Raw genomic sequence first — 19,836 nt, forward strand, 5'->3', positions numbered from 1 at the left:
AATCAATCTGATCCCAAATTCAGCCTCGTCTCATTTATGCAGCATCCCTTACCCCAAAGAAGGTTATTTTAACAATCATCATTGTGAAGAATACCTCAAACTCAAAACTTGTGAGGAATACTTCACCATTGTGAAGAATACCTCAAACTCAAAAAAGTGCCTGTAGCATGTGACTTCATTATCCTCACACTGCTGGGAAGAAATACAGACTCATCCGACACTAGACTGAACAGGTCTGAGGAATCACTATAACTTCGCTTCTTTTTGCAGAAGAGGAGATTGGTGTGCAGCAAAGCTATGGAATGACTCAGGGTCACACAGACATTCTAGTAATAGCTGGTTCTCTTATATTTTAATGTGTTTAAAGTACAGTGATTGAAGAGGGGCTCTGATAAATACAATTTAGGATTTTTTTCTGCCCTCACCTGTTTCCTCTTCCTTATACTAAAGGGTTGTTCTCTCTGCTTCCTTTATAATTCCATGTTTCCCAGTAATGTTGAAAATAAGTATCACAGGATAAGTATCATAAGAGACCTAGGGTCAGGCAGGTGTTCACTAAGTGGATTCACAGCTTGGGACGAACATCTGGATTCTGATGTTTCTTGGGTGGAGATTTTAGAATGTGTTGTTTCTGGAAAAGTGTTAGAAAACTTGAAGTTTTCTCATTATTAAAATGAACATAGTATTCTTTTTTTTATTGTACTTTCGATTCTGGGGTACATGTGCAGATCATGCAAGATTGTTGCAGAGGTACATTCATGGCAAGGTGGTTTGTTGCCACTATCCCCTCATCAAATATACCTGACATTTCTCCCCACACTATCCTTCCCCCACCCTCCCTCCCACTATCCCTCCTATAGCCACCCCCAATGGACCCCAGTGTATGATACTCCCCTCTTTGGGTCCAAGTGTTCTCGTTGTTCAACACCCGCCTATGAGTGAGAACATGCAGTGTTTGATTTTTCTGTTCTTGTATCAATTTGCTGAGAATGATGGTTTCCAGGTTCATCTATGGTCCTACAAAGGACACAAACTCATCTTTTTTATGACTGTATAGTATTCCATGGTGTATATGTGCCAAATTTTCCTTGTCCAGTCTATCGTTGATGGGCATTTGGGTTGGTTCCAGGTCTTTGCTATTGTAAACAGTGCGCAATGAACATACTTGTGCATGTGTCTTTATAATAGAATGATTTATAGTCCTTTGGGTATATACCCAGTAATGGGATTGCTGGGTCAAATGGAATTTCTATTTCTAGATCCTTTAGGAAATGCCACACTGTCTTCCACAATGGTTGAACTAATTTATACACCCACCAACAGTGTAAAAGTGTTCCTATTTCTCCACATCCTCTCCAGCATCTGTTGTCTCCAGAATTTTTAATGATCACCATTCTAACTGGCATGAGATCATATCTCAATGTGGTTTTGATTTGCATTTCTCTAATGACCAGTGATGATGAGCATTTTTTCATATGTTTGTTGGCCTCATATATGTCTTCTTTTGAAAAGTGTCTGTTCATATCCTTCACCCACTTTTGGATGGGTTTGTTTATTTCTTGTAAATCTGTTTAGTTCTTTGTAGATTTTGGATATTAGCCCGTTGTCAGATGGGTAGATTGCAAAAAACTTTTCCCATTCTGTTGGTTGCTGGCTCGCTCTAATGATTGTTTCTTTTGCTGTACAGAAGTTCTGGAGTTTAAATAGATCCCATTTGTCTATTTTGGCTTTTGTTGCCATTGCTTTTGGTGTTTTAGTCATGAAGTCCTTGCCTATGCCTATGTCCTGAATGGTTTTGCCTAGGTTTTCTTCTAGGGTTTTTTGTGGTGTTAAGTTTTATGTTTAAGTCCTTAATTCATCTGGAGTTATTTTAGTGTAAGGTGTCAGGAAGGGTTCCAGTTTCTGCTTTCTGCATATTGCTAGCCAATTCTTTAAGGGAAAAGGTGGTGATTTAAGTCACAAAATGTGCTTGGAGAATTAAGACCAAGACGGTATCAAAAATTAAATGGTATCATGAATCTTAAAATTATTCAGACTCTTTAATTTAGTAATTCACTTCTAGGAATGTACTTTATGGAAATGATTTGAAATTTCACCCAAAGACATATACACAGGAATGTTCAGCTCAGCCTTACTATTAACATTTTTTTAAAAATAAAACTAGAAACAACCTAACTGTTCAACCTTAGGACAAAGCCCACAAAATAAAATATTAGGGAGTTATTAAAATATTATTTATCAATGACTTCAATGACATGCGGAAGTGCTTGTCATACAATTTTCAATGGGAAGAAAGGATAAAACAGTATAAATAGCATGATTCCAACAATGTAAAAAACTGCGGAGGAAATTGGGAACACACCAAAATACTAACAGAATTTTTCCATGGTAAAATTATGGGGTTAAGAATGCTTTTGCCCTCTTCTCTAAACTTACCTTAGTTTTCCAAATTTTATACAAGAGAATAAATTACTCTTTTAATTGAAGAACAAACTTAAAACAGATGCATAGAAAATCTTTTGTAAATAGTCAAGATGTTCTCTCATGCAACACCTATTTTATTTTCATGGGAAACTGTCATCCTACCTTGACTCAGAGTGGACAAGATCAGCTCAGCAACAACAGGAACTGGCTGTGAAGACCTTTCCCAGAGTTGTGGCTTCGAAAAGGAAATCTGGCTTCTAAGGTGAATGATCAAGGGTTTGGCTGAAATCAAGGTTCATGAAACTGAAGAAGTAGCTTCACAATGCCCAGGGACAGAACGGGGAGAGGGGCAGGAGACAGGCAGGTATCTTGCCTGAAGATTGAAGTGATTCTCATTGGAGAAATAAAATAACTTCCAAGAACCATCACTTTGCTTTAAGAGGAGACTTAGAGCTGAATGAGGATGACAGCCCCATTTTATAGAAGAAGAAACTGAGTCCAAGGAGGTTGAGTGACTCTATTAACATCACACGGTGAGTGGCCTAGACTCCCATCTTGCAGTCCAGTTTGTTTTCTATTGTCTTTACTTTGAAATACATGTCTGGGTGCTCTAAATAGTCATCTGCAGTTTATTATTATCATGGAAACTGTGAGTTGCCTCTGTTCTTCTACCAGGGATTTAGTGCATGATCCCAGCAGCAGGCCTAAGATGCCAAATGCAATCAGTGCCAGTTTGAAATAATACTCCTCCCACTCTCTGCTAATTTTTTCTGAAATGGTTAGATCCTTGATGGCCCTGGACCAGAATAGCAATGACTCCAGAGGTCAGGAGTGTGTTTGTCCAGGATCTGTGGAGGAAATCTCCATTTCTAGAAATTAAAAAGAGAATATTAATAACGTCCAACTTGTGCCACTTTCAGAAACTTGGTTTGGTGCCCTGGGACAGTGAGAATGTTCTTAGCCTAGTTTGTGGAAATTACTCAACTCCTTCCTGGCCTTGGGACAAGACCAGTGAGATGATTGCATTTGGAAATGGAAGAGAGAGAAGTTGGGAGCTAGGGTGCTAGCAAAGATCTCAAATAAGCAGAAAAACAAATCTATAGAAACCATGCAGAAAATCCTATTAGGATGGAAATGTTAAATGTAGTATGCAGTGGGGAGATGGGGTTGAAGGCAGAAGGGAACTCCATCAGATTGGTAGAGATGGGGACCCAGCTTACTCCTGCAGGAAAGTGGGAAAAAGTACCTGAAGCTTTCTAAGCTGAGCACAGTCTCAACATCAGATGCTTTTTGCCCTGTACCCTGCCCTGCCCTGTCTTGCCCCTGGAGGTGCCCACTTCATTCCAGTTCTGCTGATCCCTGGAATCCCAAAGCAGCAGTAGCAATACCTAGAAGCGATGTCATGTTGGTGGAGACAGCAACACTGAGATGGAAATGGAGACCAAAAGAAAGGATGATCAGAGAGCAGGCAAGGAGTTTCTACCAAGGATCGAGGTACAGAGTAATCTAAGGGTGACATTAGAGATGACAAATACTGACGTTAGAGGTTACCAATGTTTTCAGCTGCCACGAGGAAAATCTGTGAGTTTCCTTTATGTTCTATCTGAGCATCAAAAAGGAACAGAGACAACTAGGATTGCAATAATTATACTGGAATATACTTGGAACAGCACCTACCAGCGATCTGCTGGGACTCACAAAAGTCACAAAGATGAACTCAATATGTGTTTCATGGCACATGTGATATGGGCTGCATGCTGAATGATTCAGCATCATGCAAGAAAAGACGTTTCTATCCTCGTGGGACTTACAATCCAAGAAAGACAGAGGGTGAACAAAGTAAGTGTGACATGTATCACAATGAAGAAGCAGAAGACACTTTGAGATCATATCACATCTATGTTAACTTAGGGGAGGAATCCGGATTAAATAAGACACTGTGCATGAAGTGCACAGCATGGTACCTAGCACTTAAGTGTCCAATACACGATAGCGGTAATTACTAAGGGCCTAAAGAACATGGTTCAAGGAGGCAATCTTTTTAATTTTAATAGTTTTGGGGGTACAGTTGGCTTTGGTTACATGGATGAGTTCCTTAGTAGTGAATTCTGAATTTTAGTGCAGGCATCATTGGTGCACTGTACCCGATATGTGTACACTGTACCCAATATGCTGTTTTTTATCCCTCTCTCCCCTCCCAACCTCTCCCACAGCAGAGTCCCCACAGAACATTGTATCTTTCTGTATGGTTTTGCATCTTTATAGCTTAGCTGCCACTTGTAAGTAAGAACACATGGTGTTTGGTTTTCTATTACTGAGTCACTTCACTTAGAATAATGTGAGGCAAAATCTTTTTGTGGACATATGTTTTGGGAAGACAAGTCTATGATCCGTATGTTATTCATTCATTCATTCATTTGTTCACTTAGACTTTGTTTTTACCATATAGGTCTAAGGCACTGTACTCAATGATAGAGTACAAAAACAGGTAAGTGTCTCTACTCTCAACGGGGTTCAAATTATAATAGGCAGGAAAGACATAGGCTAGATGTGGTGGATCATGCCTGTAATCCCAGCACTTTGGGAGGGCAGATCATGAGGTCAGGAGTTCGAGACCAGCCTGACTAACATGGCAAAACCCTGTCTCTGCTAAAAATACACAAAAAATTAGCTGTGGGTGGTGGCGTGCGGCTGTAATCCTAGTCACTCAGGAGATTGAGGCAGGAGAATCGCTTGAACTAGGGGACAGAGGTTACAGTAAGCCGAGATCATGCCACTGTATTCCAGCTTGGGCGATGGAGTGAGACGCTGTCTTAAAAAAAAAAAAAAAAAAAAAAAGACAGGGCTGGACGTGGTGGCTCACACCTGTAATCCCAGCACTTTGGGAGGCCGAGGCGGGTGGATCACGAGGTCAAGAGATCGAGACCATCCTGGTCAACTTGGTGAAATCCCGTCTCTACTAAAAATACAAAAAATTAGCTGGGCATGGTGGTGCGTGCCTGTAATCCCAGCTACTCAGGAGGCTGAGGCAGGAGAATCGCCTGAACCCAGGAGACGGAGGTTGCAGTGAGCCGAAATTGCGCCATTGCACTCCAGCCTGGGTAACAAGAGCAAAACTCCGTCTCAAAAAAAAAAAAAAGACAAAACAAATCATTGCAAAATGGTGCAATAGAAACATATGTCACACAGAGGCCAGCAGTCTCAATCCTGCTTTGCAGGGTCCAAGAAGCCTATGTTGAACAAGGAAGGTGAGTTCAATCTTGAAGGAAAAGTAGTTGTACAGGGCCCTTGTTTTATTGACAGTTTTTGTTTTTTTTCTGGGTGTGGTGAGCTTGGCAAGGTGCAACTTTTATATTTTCCTGTTCCTATCTCCATGTTTTATCTCTCAGTTCAATCACCTGATATACTGCAAAACAAAAAACAAAAATGCTGGGAGGGGTTCATTGTCATGCTATAGTGACAACATTTTTGCCCAAGAGAACAAACTCAGAATGCATTTTTATATAGAGGAAATTGTTTCCAAAATAACCATAAAATGCCCTATCTCCACCAGAACTACTACTGGAAAAAAAAAATGTATAATTTGATGAAAGTCTCAGAGAGTGCTCTGATTATCTGTGTGTCTAAGAATGTGAGAGATTTTGTCTCCTCGTTCCTAGGATAGTCAGCAAATGATGATAAGAGTAGGGAGCCTGGCCCTGCGAAGTTCCGTTTTTCAAGCTGTCACCCACAAGCAGAATCCTTCTGCCCCTCTCTGCACCCTCCCTACCTGGGACCCATGGACTCAGTATCTTGGTGGTAGAATTTGTCTAAAATGTCTTACTTGGGGATGAAGGAGAGAAGCATAAACATTTAAGAAAAAGCCCAAAGTCTTCCTCAGGGAAGCAGTGTGATGGTTTTTTTTTCTTTCAACCTGTGAATGACTGGGAGATTGAGGCTTTCCCCTCTCTTCTGCCTCTTTGCTGCCAGGAGCTTGGGCCAAGTCAAAAGCAAAGCCCAGACTTGGAGAGTTGACTGATGGCCCAGAAAATCACGGCGTTATCTGATGCCTTCACACGGGCCCCTCACATGGACGGAGAAACTGGGTCTGCCAGGTGCACACCTTCCGAGAGTTCTTTTGTCTCTGACCCTGTGGGTCACCCCACACAGTAGAAGGCAAAGTTAAACTTGCTCCTGCTAACTCTCCCTGGCTCTGCAGTCAACTGAAAAAGAGACAAAATTGTCTCTTTTCTAATTCATGTCCAAACAAGCCAACAAATCTAAACATTGCAAAATGAGAAAAAGAAAAAGCGCTTGTACCTAAAAGGAAAAAGGGTGGGAGGTCAGAAATTCCATGAGTACCTTTTCTCAGCTTTGTACATCTGTCCTCTGCCCTCTCTTTACAACCCAGCAACTGTATAATCCATGAAGAGCCCTTCCCCTGTAAGAGGAGACTAAATGGTAATGCCTTACTTGGGAGGCTGACCCATCTGTGAAATGTGCATATCATAAGCCAGTAAATCTGACTTTCCGTATTCCCACACTCTGACCCAGAGAAAGAAAAGATTCCAGAAGAATCTGCTGGAAAGGGCCCTTCTCTGCAAAAGGACTCAGGATGCTGCCTTAGGGATGCAGCCATAGGGACGCAACTCCACCATAAGGTGCTCTAGAAGCCAGGAGTAGGAAAAGTAGAGCAGCAAGGGGCAATCCTGAGTAAAACTATTTACCCAGACTAAGTTCTTTTTCACTAAAGCCTTGGTTGGGGCTGCAGCAGAAAGGGATGAGCATTGCCCTTTAATGTGAATGCCTACCTTTGGCATAATGCCTCCCAGAGGAGTGAAGACTCCAATATAAAAACACATGTGAACCCCCTCTGGGAATTCCACACAGAGCAGGAAGAGTTGGTAGATTAGGGAAGAATTTCCATCAACCTGTTAACAGTGAGTACCTCTGAGGCACAAGATTTTATGGAGTTTTCCTTTCCTTTTTATATTTTTCTTGATTGTTTAAAATTTTTGTTTATAATAAACTTAAACTATGTTATAATCAAGAAAAATAAAATACACGTATGACCATGGCTTACTTCTCCCTCCAGAGACATAAGATAAAAATACGACAATAAACTTGTAATGGTCGAGGTAATGGGAGGAAACAGTGGAGGAGAGATCCCCACACAATTTCAGGACAGGTAAAGAGAATAGAAATACACAATTTCAGGACAGGTAAAGAGAATAGAAACCAGATGACAAGTTGGAGAATCAGATCATGGATGTCATATTCCATGGATGGTGGAGGAGGCGGAGGGGTGAGGTTGCAGAGGAGATAATTCGTTATCTGGGGAAGAACTGGCCATTTGGTGGGGGGCATCTTCTCCTCACCCATCCTTCAGTTTGGAAGTGTGGCAGCCATCCTCAGGCAAAAATTGGAGCTCCCTTCTCTAGAGACAAACATTCTTTCTGAGAATTGGAGCTTCTAGACCCCTGTGGAAGCAGCATCCTGGCCAGATTCCTCTGTCTGCTTATGCCAAAGTGAAGCCCTGCCAGATGGTGACATGGTCCCGGGACGCTGCCGGAATGTGATGAAGAGCATCCACTGCACCTCGGGCACAGTTCCTGCCTCGTGACCCCTGTCTTGTAATCCAAGCTCAGCACCTGCCTCAATATTTATGAAAAGGATTCATACATCAACAACTGCAGATTTATAATAACAGAAATAGTGTTTATTGGTTTTTAACTTAGAGAATCAGTCTCATAGAACACAGAAGACTAAATATGGTTATAGAGGAAAATGTGATATGATCAGCTTCCCAGTGTAAAAGCAAATTCCAGCTGTCAGAAAGTGAGAAATATTTGGGGGAAGGAAGAGGGGCCCTCATGTCTTCATCTAATTGAGTTGAAAATCAAGAAATACTTTCTAAAACGTAGGGAATGTAAAAATACATGCTTACATTATTATTCAGAGGTAATAAACAGTAAGACAAAATAATTGTCAAAAATTAGGAAGAAGAAAAGAGGGAAGTTAAGGTGAATTAAATCCTTAGCTTTCTGTAGATATGAGTAGCTTGATAATGTCTTACATTGATAAGTTAAGAAATCGCATGCACATTAGTTATTGTCAGGGTGGTAACTTCCAGAATTGAGAGCAGAAAGCATTTGCCCTGGGGAACAAAAGCTACACATGGGGAAGAATGGGGTGGGTTTTCATTGCAAGTTCTTCTGTTGATTTCTTTCCTTTTTTTTTTTTTTTTTTTTTAAACAGGGTCTTGCTCAGTCACCCAGGCTGCTGGAGTGCAGTAGTGCAATCTCAGCTCACTGCAGCCTCAACCTCCCATGCCCAAGCAATCCTCCTACCTTTGCCTCTTGAGTCTGGTGGCATAGGCATGTACCACTACACCCAGGTAATCTTTGTATTTTTTGTAGAGATGGCGGTCTCGCCAAGTTGCCCAGGCTGGCCTCAAACTCCTGAGCTCAAGGGAGCCTCCTGCCTTGGCCTCCCAAAGTTCTGGAATTACAGGTGTGAGCCACCATATCCAGCCCCTTTTCTTTTCATTATTTCTTTTTTCTTCTTACGATGCTTATGATAAACATTAGGGGGAAATTGGTTGGTTGGTTTTTCCATCTCCTCTGAAAAGGACTTGACTCTGGCAGTCAGTGCTTTTGGGTTGGACCATGGGCTGTAACAGTCCCTAAGCACATTCAGGTTGTGTGTCCTGGGCCCACTTCCTGCCTCTCCTGACCTTTGCCTCTCAGCTCCTGCCTCTTACAGGCGCACCCAGCTTGGACCCACGGCTGCGGCTGGACCTTCAGCTCCTGGGTCTTGTTGATCTTCACACCAAGCTCTGCATCCTGGCTTTATCTCTCCTCATTTTGGTCTTCAACCTGGTCAACCCAACATTGAGCCAGGGTTTCCAAGCCCAAGGGGCCTAAGAGAATAAAGCATGGCATGCTTGTTTAACAAGGACAGCCCAGGAGATGGGCAACTCAAAAAAACCCAATGGCAAGGAAGACTCCCAGGAACCAAGAATCACGCAGTGTGCATAGTGGATACAACATGAGCCTTGTGGCCAAACAAAATTGCTCTGATCCTAGATCTGCTGCTAACTGTGTCATCTGAGCCAGATATTGAACTCTTCTGAGCTTTTTTTTGTTATTTGTAACGCGAGGACAACATAATAGCCCGCATGGATTTATTGGGAGGATTAAATGAGATCTTGTATATAGAAGTCCTTGCATACACCTGACTTGTGGTAGGTACATAATGTTAGGCCCCTCTCACCCCATTTATCCTTTTTTATTCTTTTTTTTAATCTTATGTATATGTAGGCATAAAGTGAAAAGCAATGAAATGCTTTGTAGATAATCACATCTAAGATTAGATAGTGCTAGGTTGAATAATAATACTGCTGCTTTGCTGTGAATGTCTGTTATAGCTTGGGGTACAGACTCACTTTCCCTAGGAAAAAGTCCCTCTTCCAGGCAGCTTGCCTCTGGGATAGAGGAGGAACCTAGGATCCATTAGGACTTCAGGCCATACAATTTAAACATATTAGCATGCATATAGGACCTTGAGAGTTATTCAGCAACTGGCCATCATTTTTATAGAGGAGACCCAGAACTTGAGATCTGGAGAAGTTAAGTTGCCTGGTTTAATGTCACACACCAGATCTACTGAACTCCCACCTGCTGCTCCTCTGAAACAAAAGATACCTCGAGAAGGTTGTTGTGTTTCTGTGTCAAAAGAACATAAGTGATGCAACAAAATATGGTCATAGCTATGACGGGTATGAAAAAAAATGCATGATAAAAAAACACTAAACAAAAAAGAGGACAGGTATTTTTAAAGGCTTTTTTAAAAAAAATCTGAATCTGTTAAAATAATGCCTTAGTTAAATGCCATTATATCTTCAGAGAAAATTCTGCGTGGGCCACGAAACCACTGACAGATGATGAGTTTACATGAAATGTCTATTGAATGCAACAGACATGATGTATCCCAAACAGAAACAACCAGAAATTCTGTTGCAGTGTGTATTGAAGGTATGGCTATGAATCCACAGCACAAGTTATGTAAGAAAGTTAAACAACTACTAGTGTTTTCTTGCTGTACCTGGTAAATTCGTATATTTGTTCATGGAGTTAATTAGGAATCATGGGCTAAAAGATCATTTGTATATATCAATATGATAGGCATAATATCAGAAAATGAATTATTTAGGGTGCCAGGAGAGTCTTGATGGTTTGAACAGACAGTAGACCAGTCAGTATGAGACAGCATGGTTACATGGTTACAGGATGTGATAAGTGACCTGGTTAGTGTTAATTTCAGACTTAGTAGGAAATGTAATAGGGGGACATTTGTAAGGACATAGAATTTCAGTCTCTTCATTACATTATTCACCAGCAATTGCTTAGCGCTAAAGGTTAGAATTGAAAAATGTCAGGGACGTTGCAATTAGCACTGAGTATGGAATATGCTTCTGTGCCTTGAATTGCAGAAAGTACAATGATTTTCATAACCCTCTTGAAACAGAATACTACATTGGGCTGTATTTCATGGAGTCTGGGTAGATCAGTCAAGGAGGGTTAAAATTAGAAAGATACATATTTGTTTTTTTGAGACAGAGTCTCGATCTGTCACCCAGGCTAGAGTGCACTGGCACACTCTTGGCTCACTGCAACCTTTGCCTCCTGAGTTCAAACGATTCTCCTGCCTCAGCCTCCTGAGTAGCTGGGTTCACAGATGTGTGACACCACACCCAGCTAATTTTTTTGTATTTTTAGTAGAGATGGGGTTTCACCATGTTGGCCAGGCTGGTTTTGAACTCCTGACCTCAAGTGATATGCCCACTTCAGCCTCCCAACATTCTGGGATTACAGGTATAAACCACCACGCCTGGCCAGAAAGAGTTTTTTTTGGATTGCTGAAATAAATTGACTTGCTCACTGATCCAAGGAAAAATTTCCAGGCCCACTCACTGAAGACTAGGCCATCAGAAACAAACATTTGGAATATTTGTTTTGAAGGGTGGCCATGTGTGAGATACCTAGACACCATAGTTAAGAAATGTAAGATGCAATGCACTCATTTTAAAGAAATTATATCTGAGAAACTCATTTCAAAGAAATTACATCTGAGAAACTCATTTCGTGGCAAATTCTCTGACCCACTTAATTGCACTGGAAATGGAAGTGACAGACTGAACTCTATTTTTAAAATTGTCCATTTGAAGACCAGATTCCAAAAAACTTGTATTTCAAACTTAATGAAAATCAAATAACATTGTTGAGTTTGCTTTCCTCAATTAATCTTGATAGGATAAAGAAAGCACTATAAATTGATAGACTTGAATTTTAGGGAAAAATAGTACCGAAAATGTAACATAACTATATTGAAGTCCCAGAAACCTAAAGGTGCAATTCTTCTAGCAATCCATGACTAGAACACAAAACAGAAGAGACATTGACATTTTGTTCTACAAACAGTGGTGCGTGGTTTCCAGAGTTCTATTAAAAAAGAAATGAGTTATTTAAAAAGTGTATGTATTAAACATTCCTTATTCTCTACTTGCATTTTGTACATAGAAAATGTAGTCAATACTACATATATTTACATATAACCTGCTAACACTAAAGTTTAATAAAAAACTAAATCTGGCTGGGTGTGGTGGCCCTTAACTATAATCCCATAAGTATAACTTGGAGTGGTTAAGGCAGGAAGATTGCTTGAGCCCACGAGTTCGAGACCAACCTGGGCAACATGATGAGGCCCCATCTCTACAAAATATTAAAAAAATTAGTTGAGCATGGTGGTGCATGCCTGTGGTCCCAGCTACTCAGGAGGCTGAGGTAGGAGGATTGCTTGAGACTAGGAGTTCAACTGAGCTATGATTGTGCCACTGTATTCCAACCTGGGTGACAGAGTGAGATTCTGTCTCAAAATAGGAAGAAGAAGAAGAAGAAAGAGGAGGAGGAGGAGGAGGAGGAGAGGAGGAGGAAGAAGAAGGCGGCGGTGGTGGAGGAGGAGGAGGAGTAGAAGGAGGAAGAGAAGGAGGAGGAAGTGTATATGCCAATTTTTCTTAAATTTTGTCTACTTCTCTCATTTCTGTTATCTGTCTGCTGTATAGGCATGTGACTTTCAATCCCTGGCCTAAGATTCCCTGAACTTGAGGGAAGATTTGTTTCTGCACATCATGTGGCTGCTGCTGGAGGCTGCATATCTGAGCTCAGGAGCAGAACACCACTTGGCCTGGGCAGAAACCCAGGCAGGGCATTGCCACAGAGCAGGCAAGCATCCAGGTACTGATCACATAAAGCTTTATCTGAAATACTGTGTGGCACAAACATGCAAGAGATACAGTTAACTACTAACAGTCTCCAGTTTCCAGATGCCTGGCCTTGAAGCCAGAGCTGATCCTCAGCACCTTTGGACTGAGGCAATGTGGAATGGAAGAGTATTTTTTTGAATGAGAAGTGGAGGCCCCCAGAGAGAGACACTTGACTTCTTGAACATGGGGCAAGTAGGGGCCTATGTGATTGACTAAAACAATAAAAGATAGACTCATTCATAACTCTGTTTTTAATTGAACTCAGGTGAACTTTATATTATAATTTTATATTAATTATAATTATAATTAATCCAGTTCTATAATTGAATTAATTATAACTCTTTGTAACACTCTTATCGTGGCCTTCTTTAAGTGTGTGAGTGGCTGCATTTGTTTAATTATTCAAAGAGATGAATGCATTCAAAGTCCAAGTTTTATACTGAAGAATACTATACACCACAGTGAACACTACTCATATGAGATCTAAAAGAAGCCTGCAGAATGGACGACCAGCATTTATTGAGCATCTATTTGACTCAAGATCCTATGCTGGGCCCTTTGCAAACATTATTTAATTCTCCCAAAATTGTCCCTGAGTAACTGCTTCTTGTCCTCCCTGCCTATTTCCTTCCTGCTACTGTAAACTGGCTGGTCAGAAATAGAATGGCTGTGCGACAAGAACGTTGCCGTGCAATATTCTCAGGTGGTTGGGTGGTTTGATGTTGGGTGACTTTCAATTTTCACAGCTGAGCTTTAAAATCTCATTAAAACAGCTTTTTGTTGCTGTTTGCTGAGTTTACATCAGCAGTGATTCAGCAAATAAGCAGACACAGCAGATTGCCTGTCTTGGCAGGTCTAATAAGAGACCTACAGAAAATGTGATTGAGAAGGAAAAATGTGATTTCAGAACTAAGGCCTAGTGAGCCCCTTGGTAAGAACTGTCTTCTATAAATCCTAATTGATCTTTACATGTGAGTGACTTTGAAAGAAAAGGAAGGCTCTTTCTTCCCCTCATCATTGGGTGTGTTTGTATTGGCAGAAGTGTTGGATGGGTGGATTGCTAAGAAGTTTGGAAATATCTATTAGTGTCTGATGCAACCTGTTGTCCTGAATAACATTAATTTTTTTTAAAATCCTGAGCATAAAAGTATTCCTTTTAGATTAGAGCAGCTATAAAGACCCTGGCTGACCCTTTCCAAGGGTTCTAAAGTTTTTCTTAGCATCTGGCTGGAAGAATCATGAGGAAATGCTAAAATAGCCTGATATTTATTGCAGGTTTACCTGTGGGCAAAGGACTGTGCTTGGTGCTATGGTTGAATCAGACAGGGCTCTCCCTCAAGTTGCCCACAGTCTCATGATGGAAATAGGACAGGTATCCAAAAACTGGAATTCAAGGTAGAAAGGAATAAGGGCCATAAAAAGTGCCAGGCAGGGCCAAGACTTGCATAAAGAGCTGCAGATCCATGTGATTGTTCAGATGAGAGTTGCTGGTTTGGAACCGGCTTGTGCGAAAGGTTCTCTGGGACAGTGAGAGAAAGAGGATAGGGAAGCCACAGTGGGTGGAGGTGGCAAGGTGGCAGTGGGAACACAGCAAGAAGGCTTCCTTATGTTTGAGATGCTGTGACACGAGTGAAGATGAGGAAGAATTACAGACAGCAAGGCCTAATGCTGCTGTGCCTTCATCCCCACTGTGCCCCTTTCTTGACATCTGCTGCCGGGATTCTCAGCACTCTCGCACTATGGCACCAAGAAGCCCCACTCTTGCTGGTCTTCCTCCTTTTCCCCTCTCTGTTGTTCCTCCCTAGGGTCCAGGTCTCTGCCTAGTAAGGGCTAAAGTACTTACTGATATGATGAATAGTGCTGACTCTGTTTCTTAGAGGTCAATCTCTGAGAGCAGCAATCTGTCACTCCATACTGAGCCAAAAGGAAGATATTTGAGGACTTGGATTTGTAAGTTCTTAGAAGAGCCTCTAAAGTCACCCTGCCTACCTTCCTACTGTTCTATCAAAGCTCCCCAAATCATCCCTGACAGGCAGATGGGCCTGGGTCTTGTCACCCTTCAGTCCTGCCCCCTGCCTGGAAAAGACTTGGGGATCAACCCCATGTACATCTTTATTTCAGGTCTCTGCTTGGTAGCAGTTAAAAGGATTTAGGCAGAAGCTGGTCTGAATTACGGGCACAAAGCCCCTGTTCAGCCCTGGGGCAGCAGGGAGGCCTGGGGTCGGGGAGACCTTGCTTAGGGTGGGGATAAGAACAAGCCACTACTCAGCTGTGGGTTGTTTATGTCAGGGACGCTACAGTCCACGCCAGCTGCCCACAGTCTGCCCCAGTCTGTGGCCAGGAAGCTGACAACAGGCTGGGGAGTCAGATAATGTGGGCATTCATTCACTCCAGCAGCTCTGCACAGCACTCACTGGAGCAGAGGGGAGTGAATTCTGAACTAGGAGAGCAGACAGCCCAGGGGTGCAAACGACCCTTTGCCACTGTCTTCAGGGGCTCCTCTGTAGGGTAGGGGGTCGGGGGCACTGTCAGCCTGGACAGCTGAGATCAGTTCAGAGTAGTATGTGAACTTTTGTAGCCTGCCTTGCCTAAATCTGTAATAAGACTAGTTAAACATTGCTAGGATTTCCAAATCCTCTTCATGACTTTCCCCACATGGGCTGCCTGCTAAGAAAGAGTAGACAGACCCAATGCCCTCAAATCAGTTTGGATTCAGTTCAACCTTCCCCTGGTATAGAAGAGCTGGCCAGTCATTCTCTTTGTGATATACTGATAAGAGTCCTGGATGGAGAATTCGAAGGCCATGGGTCTATTCCCAGCCTTGCCACTATGAATGTGACCTCGAGCAGTTATGTAACTGTTCTGGCCTTCTGTTTCCTCACCTATAAAATGGACATAATGGCAACTATCCTACCTCCCTTCCAGGATGGCTGTAAAGATTAAATGAGAAAGCAATTATAAAGTATGTCATACACAGGAGGCCAGTAACTCCTCAAGGCTAGAGGTTGGCAAACTTTATGCAAAGGGCCAGGTTGTAAATATTTTAGGCTTTTTGCACTGCATCAGGCCTCTGTGGCATATTCCTGTGTGTGTGTTTTACAACCCTTGAAAAATGTAAAACTAATTCTCAGTTCGTGGGTCACACAAAAACAGGCCACAGGCTGGATTTGGCACACAGGTTATAGTTTGCCAACCTCTTCTCAGAGCAAATCAGAGGTGAGGATTGGAGGTAGGGTCAGAAGTTGTGATAAGTCTAAATCTAAATATACATTCAAAATATATAATATATGAATCATACATAAATAGAAAGGAATATACATATACATGATTTTTTCTGACTTGTGGCCTGCACTCATGAAACTATCTGAACCTTGGCCATAGACCACCTTGTTTGAGTACTCCTAGACTATTTTGCCATTTACTGAGTTCTTCATTGCCTCGCCTAACCAAATGAAATAATCAACCATCTAGAAGTGGCTCAGGGTCTGTCTGGTGTCCTTCTTGGGCAAAACAGCATCTATTCTGAATTGCTTAGTAGTCTTAAAACTAGAGGCCAGAGGCCAGCCTCTGCTTGGCTGGTTGTCACTCCTAAGAGGTTCACTGGGCCTTTATAGAAAGCAAATCATAAGCAGACCATCTTGCCTACCTGGGTAGTAGTGCTTGGGCATAGCTCCTGGTATGCCCACCTTCTCAGGGAGAATGGGACAAGGATCTTCATTTGGGGGCCACTACTGCCCATATAAAAACCAATTCGTGTTACCAGTGACAATGAACATTACGACAGTACTTTGTTGACCGTGTATTTAAACTGTTATTATTTCTCCCATAACACCCTAATGAGATAAGCTTGCATTATCACTGTCATTTGCAAATGGGAATTGTGATGACAGATATTTAAACAAAGTACTCAAGACACTAAAGTCAACTTTCCTGATGAGGTGGGCTGATGTTTCCCGTTTCTCATCTCTCCCACGAGATCCCTTTTCCCCTTTTGCATGTCTCTTTCTCCTTTTCCCAGCCTCACTCTTTATTTGAAGATATCAGAGGATCCACAGAATGAAGCCCGTAATGAGAACAGTGGATAACAAAGAATGTTTATTTCTTTCTCTTCCCTTCCAAAGGATTTCCAAAGAAAAATGGCAGGTCAGTAACACTTATCTAGAGCGACGAAAGCAGCTAGATTTCAGATATATCCATACAAGAGGAAGTGGCAACGTAATCCATCTTGCTTTTGTAGACAAGTGTGACAAGTATGGAAATATGATGAAATAAATGCAGCACTTTAGAATCAAGGTCTTAGCTAGCAACCACCTAGCATCTGCCTTTGACAGAAGGGAATATGGAGAGACAGAAAGGTTGTGAGCTTTTCAAGGAGATGGCTGATGTTCAGAGCTGAGGCTGGTGCTCCAGTCTCTGATTTTGAGTCCAGTCCATCTTCTATGACACCCTGCTGTTGCTCAGGTTGTCAGTAACTTGCTGGTCACATCCCTACACAACTGCACCTCAAGCCTGTCGTTTCATTCTTATAATGTCTAACAGTCTTGTCCCTATCCAGATGAGCATCTCTATCATTTCTAATTCAGTCCAACATTTTTTCTCTGGACGATTATGACATTTTGTTAGCACATTAGGCTAAAAGCTCAAGGCTGCTGTATCAGTACAGTGCAGAGGAAAATTCTATCCCACAGAGAAAGGCACCAGTCCTCCAACACAGACCACACCTCCACACATGGCCCAAAGAGCTTAGGGATGCCCAGCCCTGTTTACAGGGGGGACAGAGCAGACAGCTCACGGTCTGTGGGTCTGTCTAGCACCCCTTCTGGGCAAAACTGAAAGTCCCCATCATGAAGACAGTGGTCACCTTCACTATTTTCACAGATGAAGGGAAATACTTTAGAAGGAAAACCTTAGCCAAGAGCAGTGCGTGGCAACCACTAGGCACACAGTAAAGGTTGATTAAATAAATGAAAACCCCTCTACAAAGATTTTCGAGGTGAAGCTTTTTAGAAGAGGAATTGGACATGCTAATGAACTTAAAAGATAAATGGCTTCTGTAGGAACACTGTATAAACATCAATTTCTTAATAAAACTGTGATAAAGAGAGAAGATAAATAGCGGTGTCTCCCATCCTGAAATGATGCAATCCAGAGATGAAAAATTCTTACCCTGCAATCTCCGTTTTATTAAACTACATGCATCTGTCATTGTGTTCTATTTTACAACTTTGTTCTTTTATTAGAATTTGGGTTGATTTATTCCTGACAATGTACCAGAGATATGTCTTCATCTCATCAACTTCTAGTGACCCCTGAGAAGCTTTTCCAATGACCATTAGTCCCAGTCATGGAGTGTGCGCTTTTCTTAGTTTTAGTTTGAACCCTGAATGCTCTTGACCTTGCCCTTAGACTTTGGGGAGAGGTGTGTGCTGCTGTTTTGAGGCTGTGGGCCTTGGTGTGGGGCCTCCCCAGCAGCCCAGACTGTCGGCTTCATGGGAACCCTGGAGAGAATGCTGATTTTATTCTGCCTACTTTATAGTCTGTTACTCCTGCAGGGAGAATCATGAGAAATCAGATTTAGGAGAGAATGTAGTTTGTCACAACATCCATGACTCCCACTAACTTCAGGATACAAGCCAGTCTTATTGGTATGGCAGAAAAGGTCCTCTGTGATTTGGTCTCAACCTCCCTTTACAATCCACATCTTCCATCCCTCTCCTCCAGGCACCATCAGCCTCTACGAACAGCTTCTCCCTTCCCCGGTGTGCCAAGCTCTTCCTTGACCTTTTTGCCTTTGCCTGTGCCCAGAAGGCCCTTTGTCCTTTTTGTGACTTGGTGAAAGACTCATCCTTCAAGATCCCACTCAAATAGTCATCTGTGAAGTCCTTCTGGATTCACACAGGCTGTTTTTTCTTTCCACTGTTCTTTCTTAGTGCCTTGTGCAAACTTTTCCAATGATACATAGGACTCTCCAAAAGTTATCTGTTTACGAGTTTATCTCCTCTACCCTTCTGTGAGCTCCTAATATGTAGGGGCTGTAACTACTGATTATTACCTCCTGAGCCTAGACTTGTGCCTGGCCATAGTCGTCTCTAAGAAATGTGGAGACAATGGAGAAATGACCTGAAACTAGATCTTGGAGGCCTTTTGATATCCCAGCAAAGTGATTCAATGCTATCCTCATGATAGCCTTTGTGGGGTATTCACAATGACCCACCAGTGATCAGGGAGAAAGTATTAGAACTACTATTTATGATTTGTCAAAAATTAACAATGAAAGTAACTTTTTCTAATATTTTCTATGAACTGACAGTAGCACACATACTTAATTTATAAATAAATATGTACATTAAGAATAGGAGGTGTCTTTGAGAATTGTAGGCTGTTATAAGTAAGAGGAAGCCACTGAAAGATTCTGAACAGGGGAAAAACATGAAACAATGAGTGTTCAGGAGAATCAGTCTTATATACTAGATGGAGACCGAGTCACCAGTCAACAGACAAGGCACTGAAAGGGCCATACACAAGAGATGAAAGACTAGACAAGGATAAGAGTGATAGGAATGGAGGAAAGAAGACCTACTAAAGAATGGCCATCATTATCATCATTAGCACCATTATGTAAGTGGAACTGGGTCACATACTGGCACAGTAAGAAGGAGAAAGAGCTGTGTGAAGACTCTCAATGCAGTCATAGAATAAGACCACAGGCTGAACTCAAAGAAGATGGAATACTTTGCCCCAGGCTTAGATTCTATAAGAAAGACTTTTAAAAAATGTTTTTCTCCACTGGTTTGAAGGGGCAACAAATAAAGGCCACTCCTCGGGCCTGTCCAATCCCAGATTGGGGCTCCTCAGTAAAGACTATTTATAGCTCCAAATTATTGCAGCAAGGTTATGCAACTGCTGCGTGGGGCAGGCAGGACAGCTGTCCCAAGCCCTTGCAGGGTGAGTGACCATCTGTCCGTCTTTTGGCTGCTTCCTGTTGGCTTAGGAGACAACAGAAGAAGGTGGATTTGTTTGCCCATTGAGCAACCTGCCCTTGCCCTGCCAGTGCCCGCCTGTCTCCCTTTAAACATTAACCATCTCTTAAAACATTTGGGTTTTGTGCC

At 42.1% G+C, this 19,836-nt stretch overlaps 1 long non-coding RNA gene across 1 annotated transcript in view; it reads right to left on the bottom strand.

Annotated features, from left to right (window-relative positions):
- Positions 1 to 19,836, bottom strand: part of LOC118146778 (uncharacterized) — a 292,952-nt gene that overhangs the window by 106,497 nt on the left and 166,619 nt on the right. The gene's annotated exons all lie outside the window — the stretch shown is intronic.

The sequence above is a fragment of the Callithrix jacchus genome, chromosome 13, assembly GCF_049354715.1.
Source record: "Callithrix jacchus isolate 240 chromosome 13, calJac240_pri, whole genome shotgun sequence".
Lineage (NCBI taxonomy): Eukaryota > Metazoa > Chordata > Mammalia > Primates > Cebidae > Callithrix > Callithrix jacchus.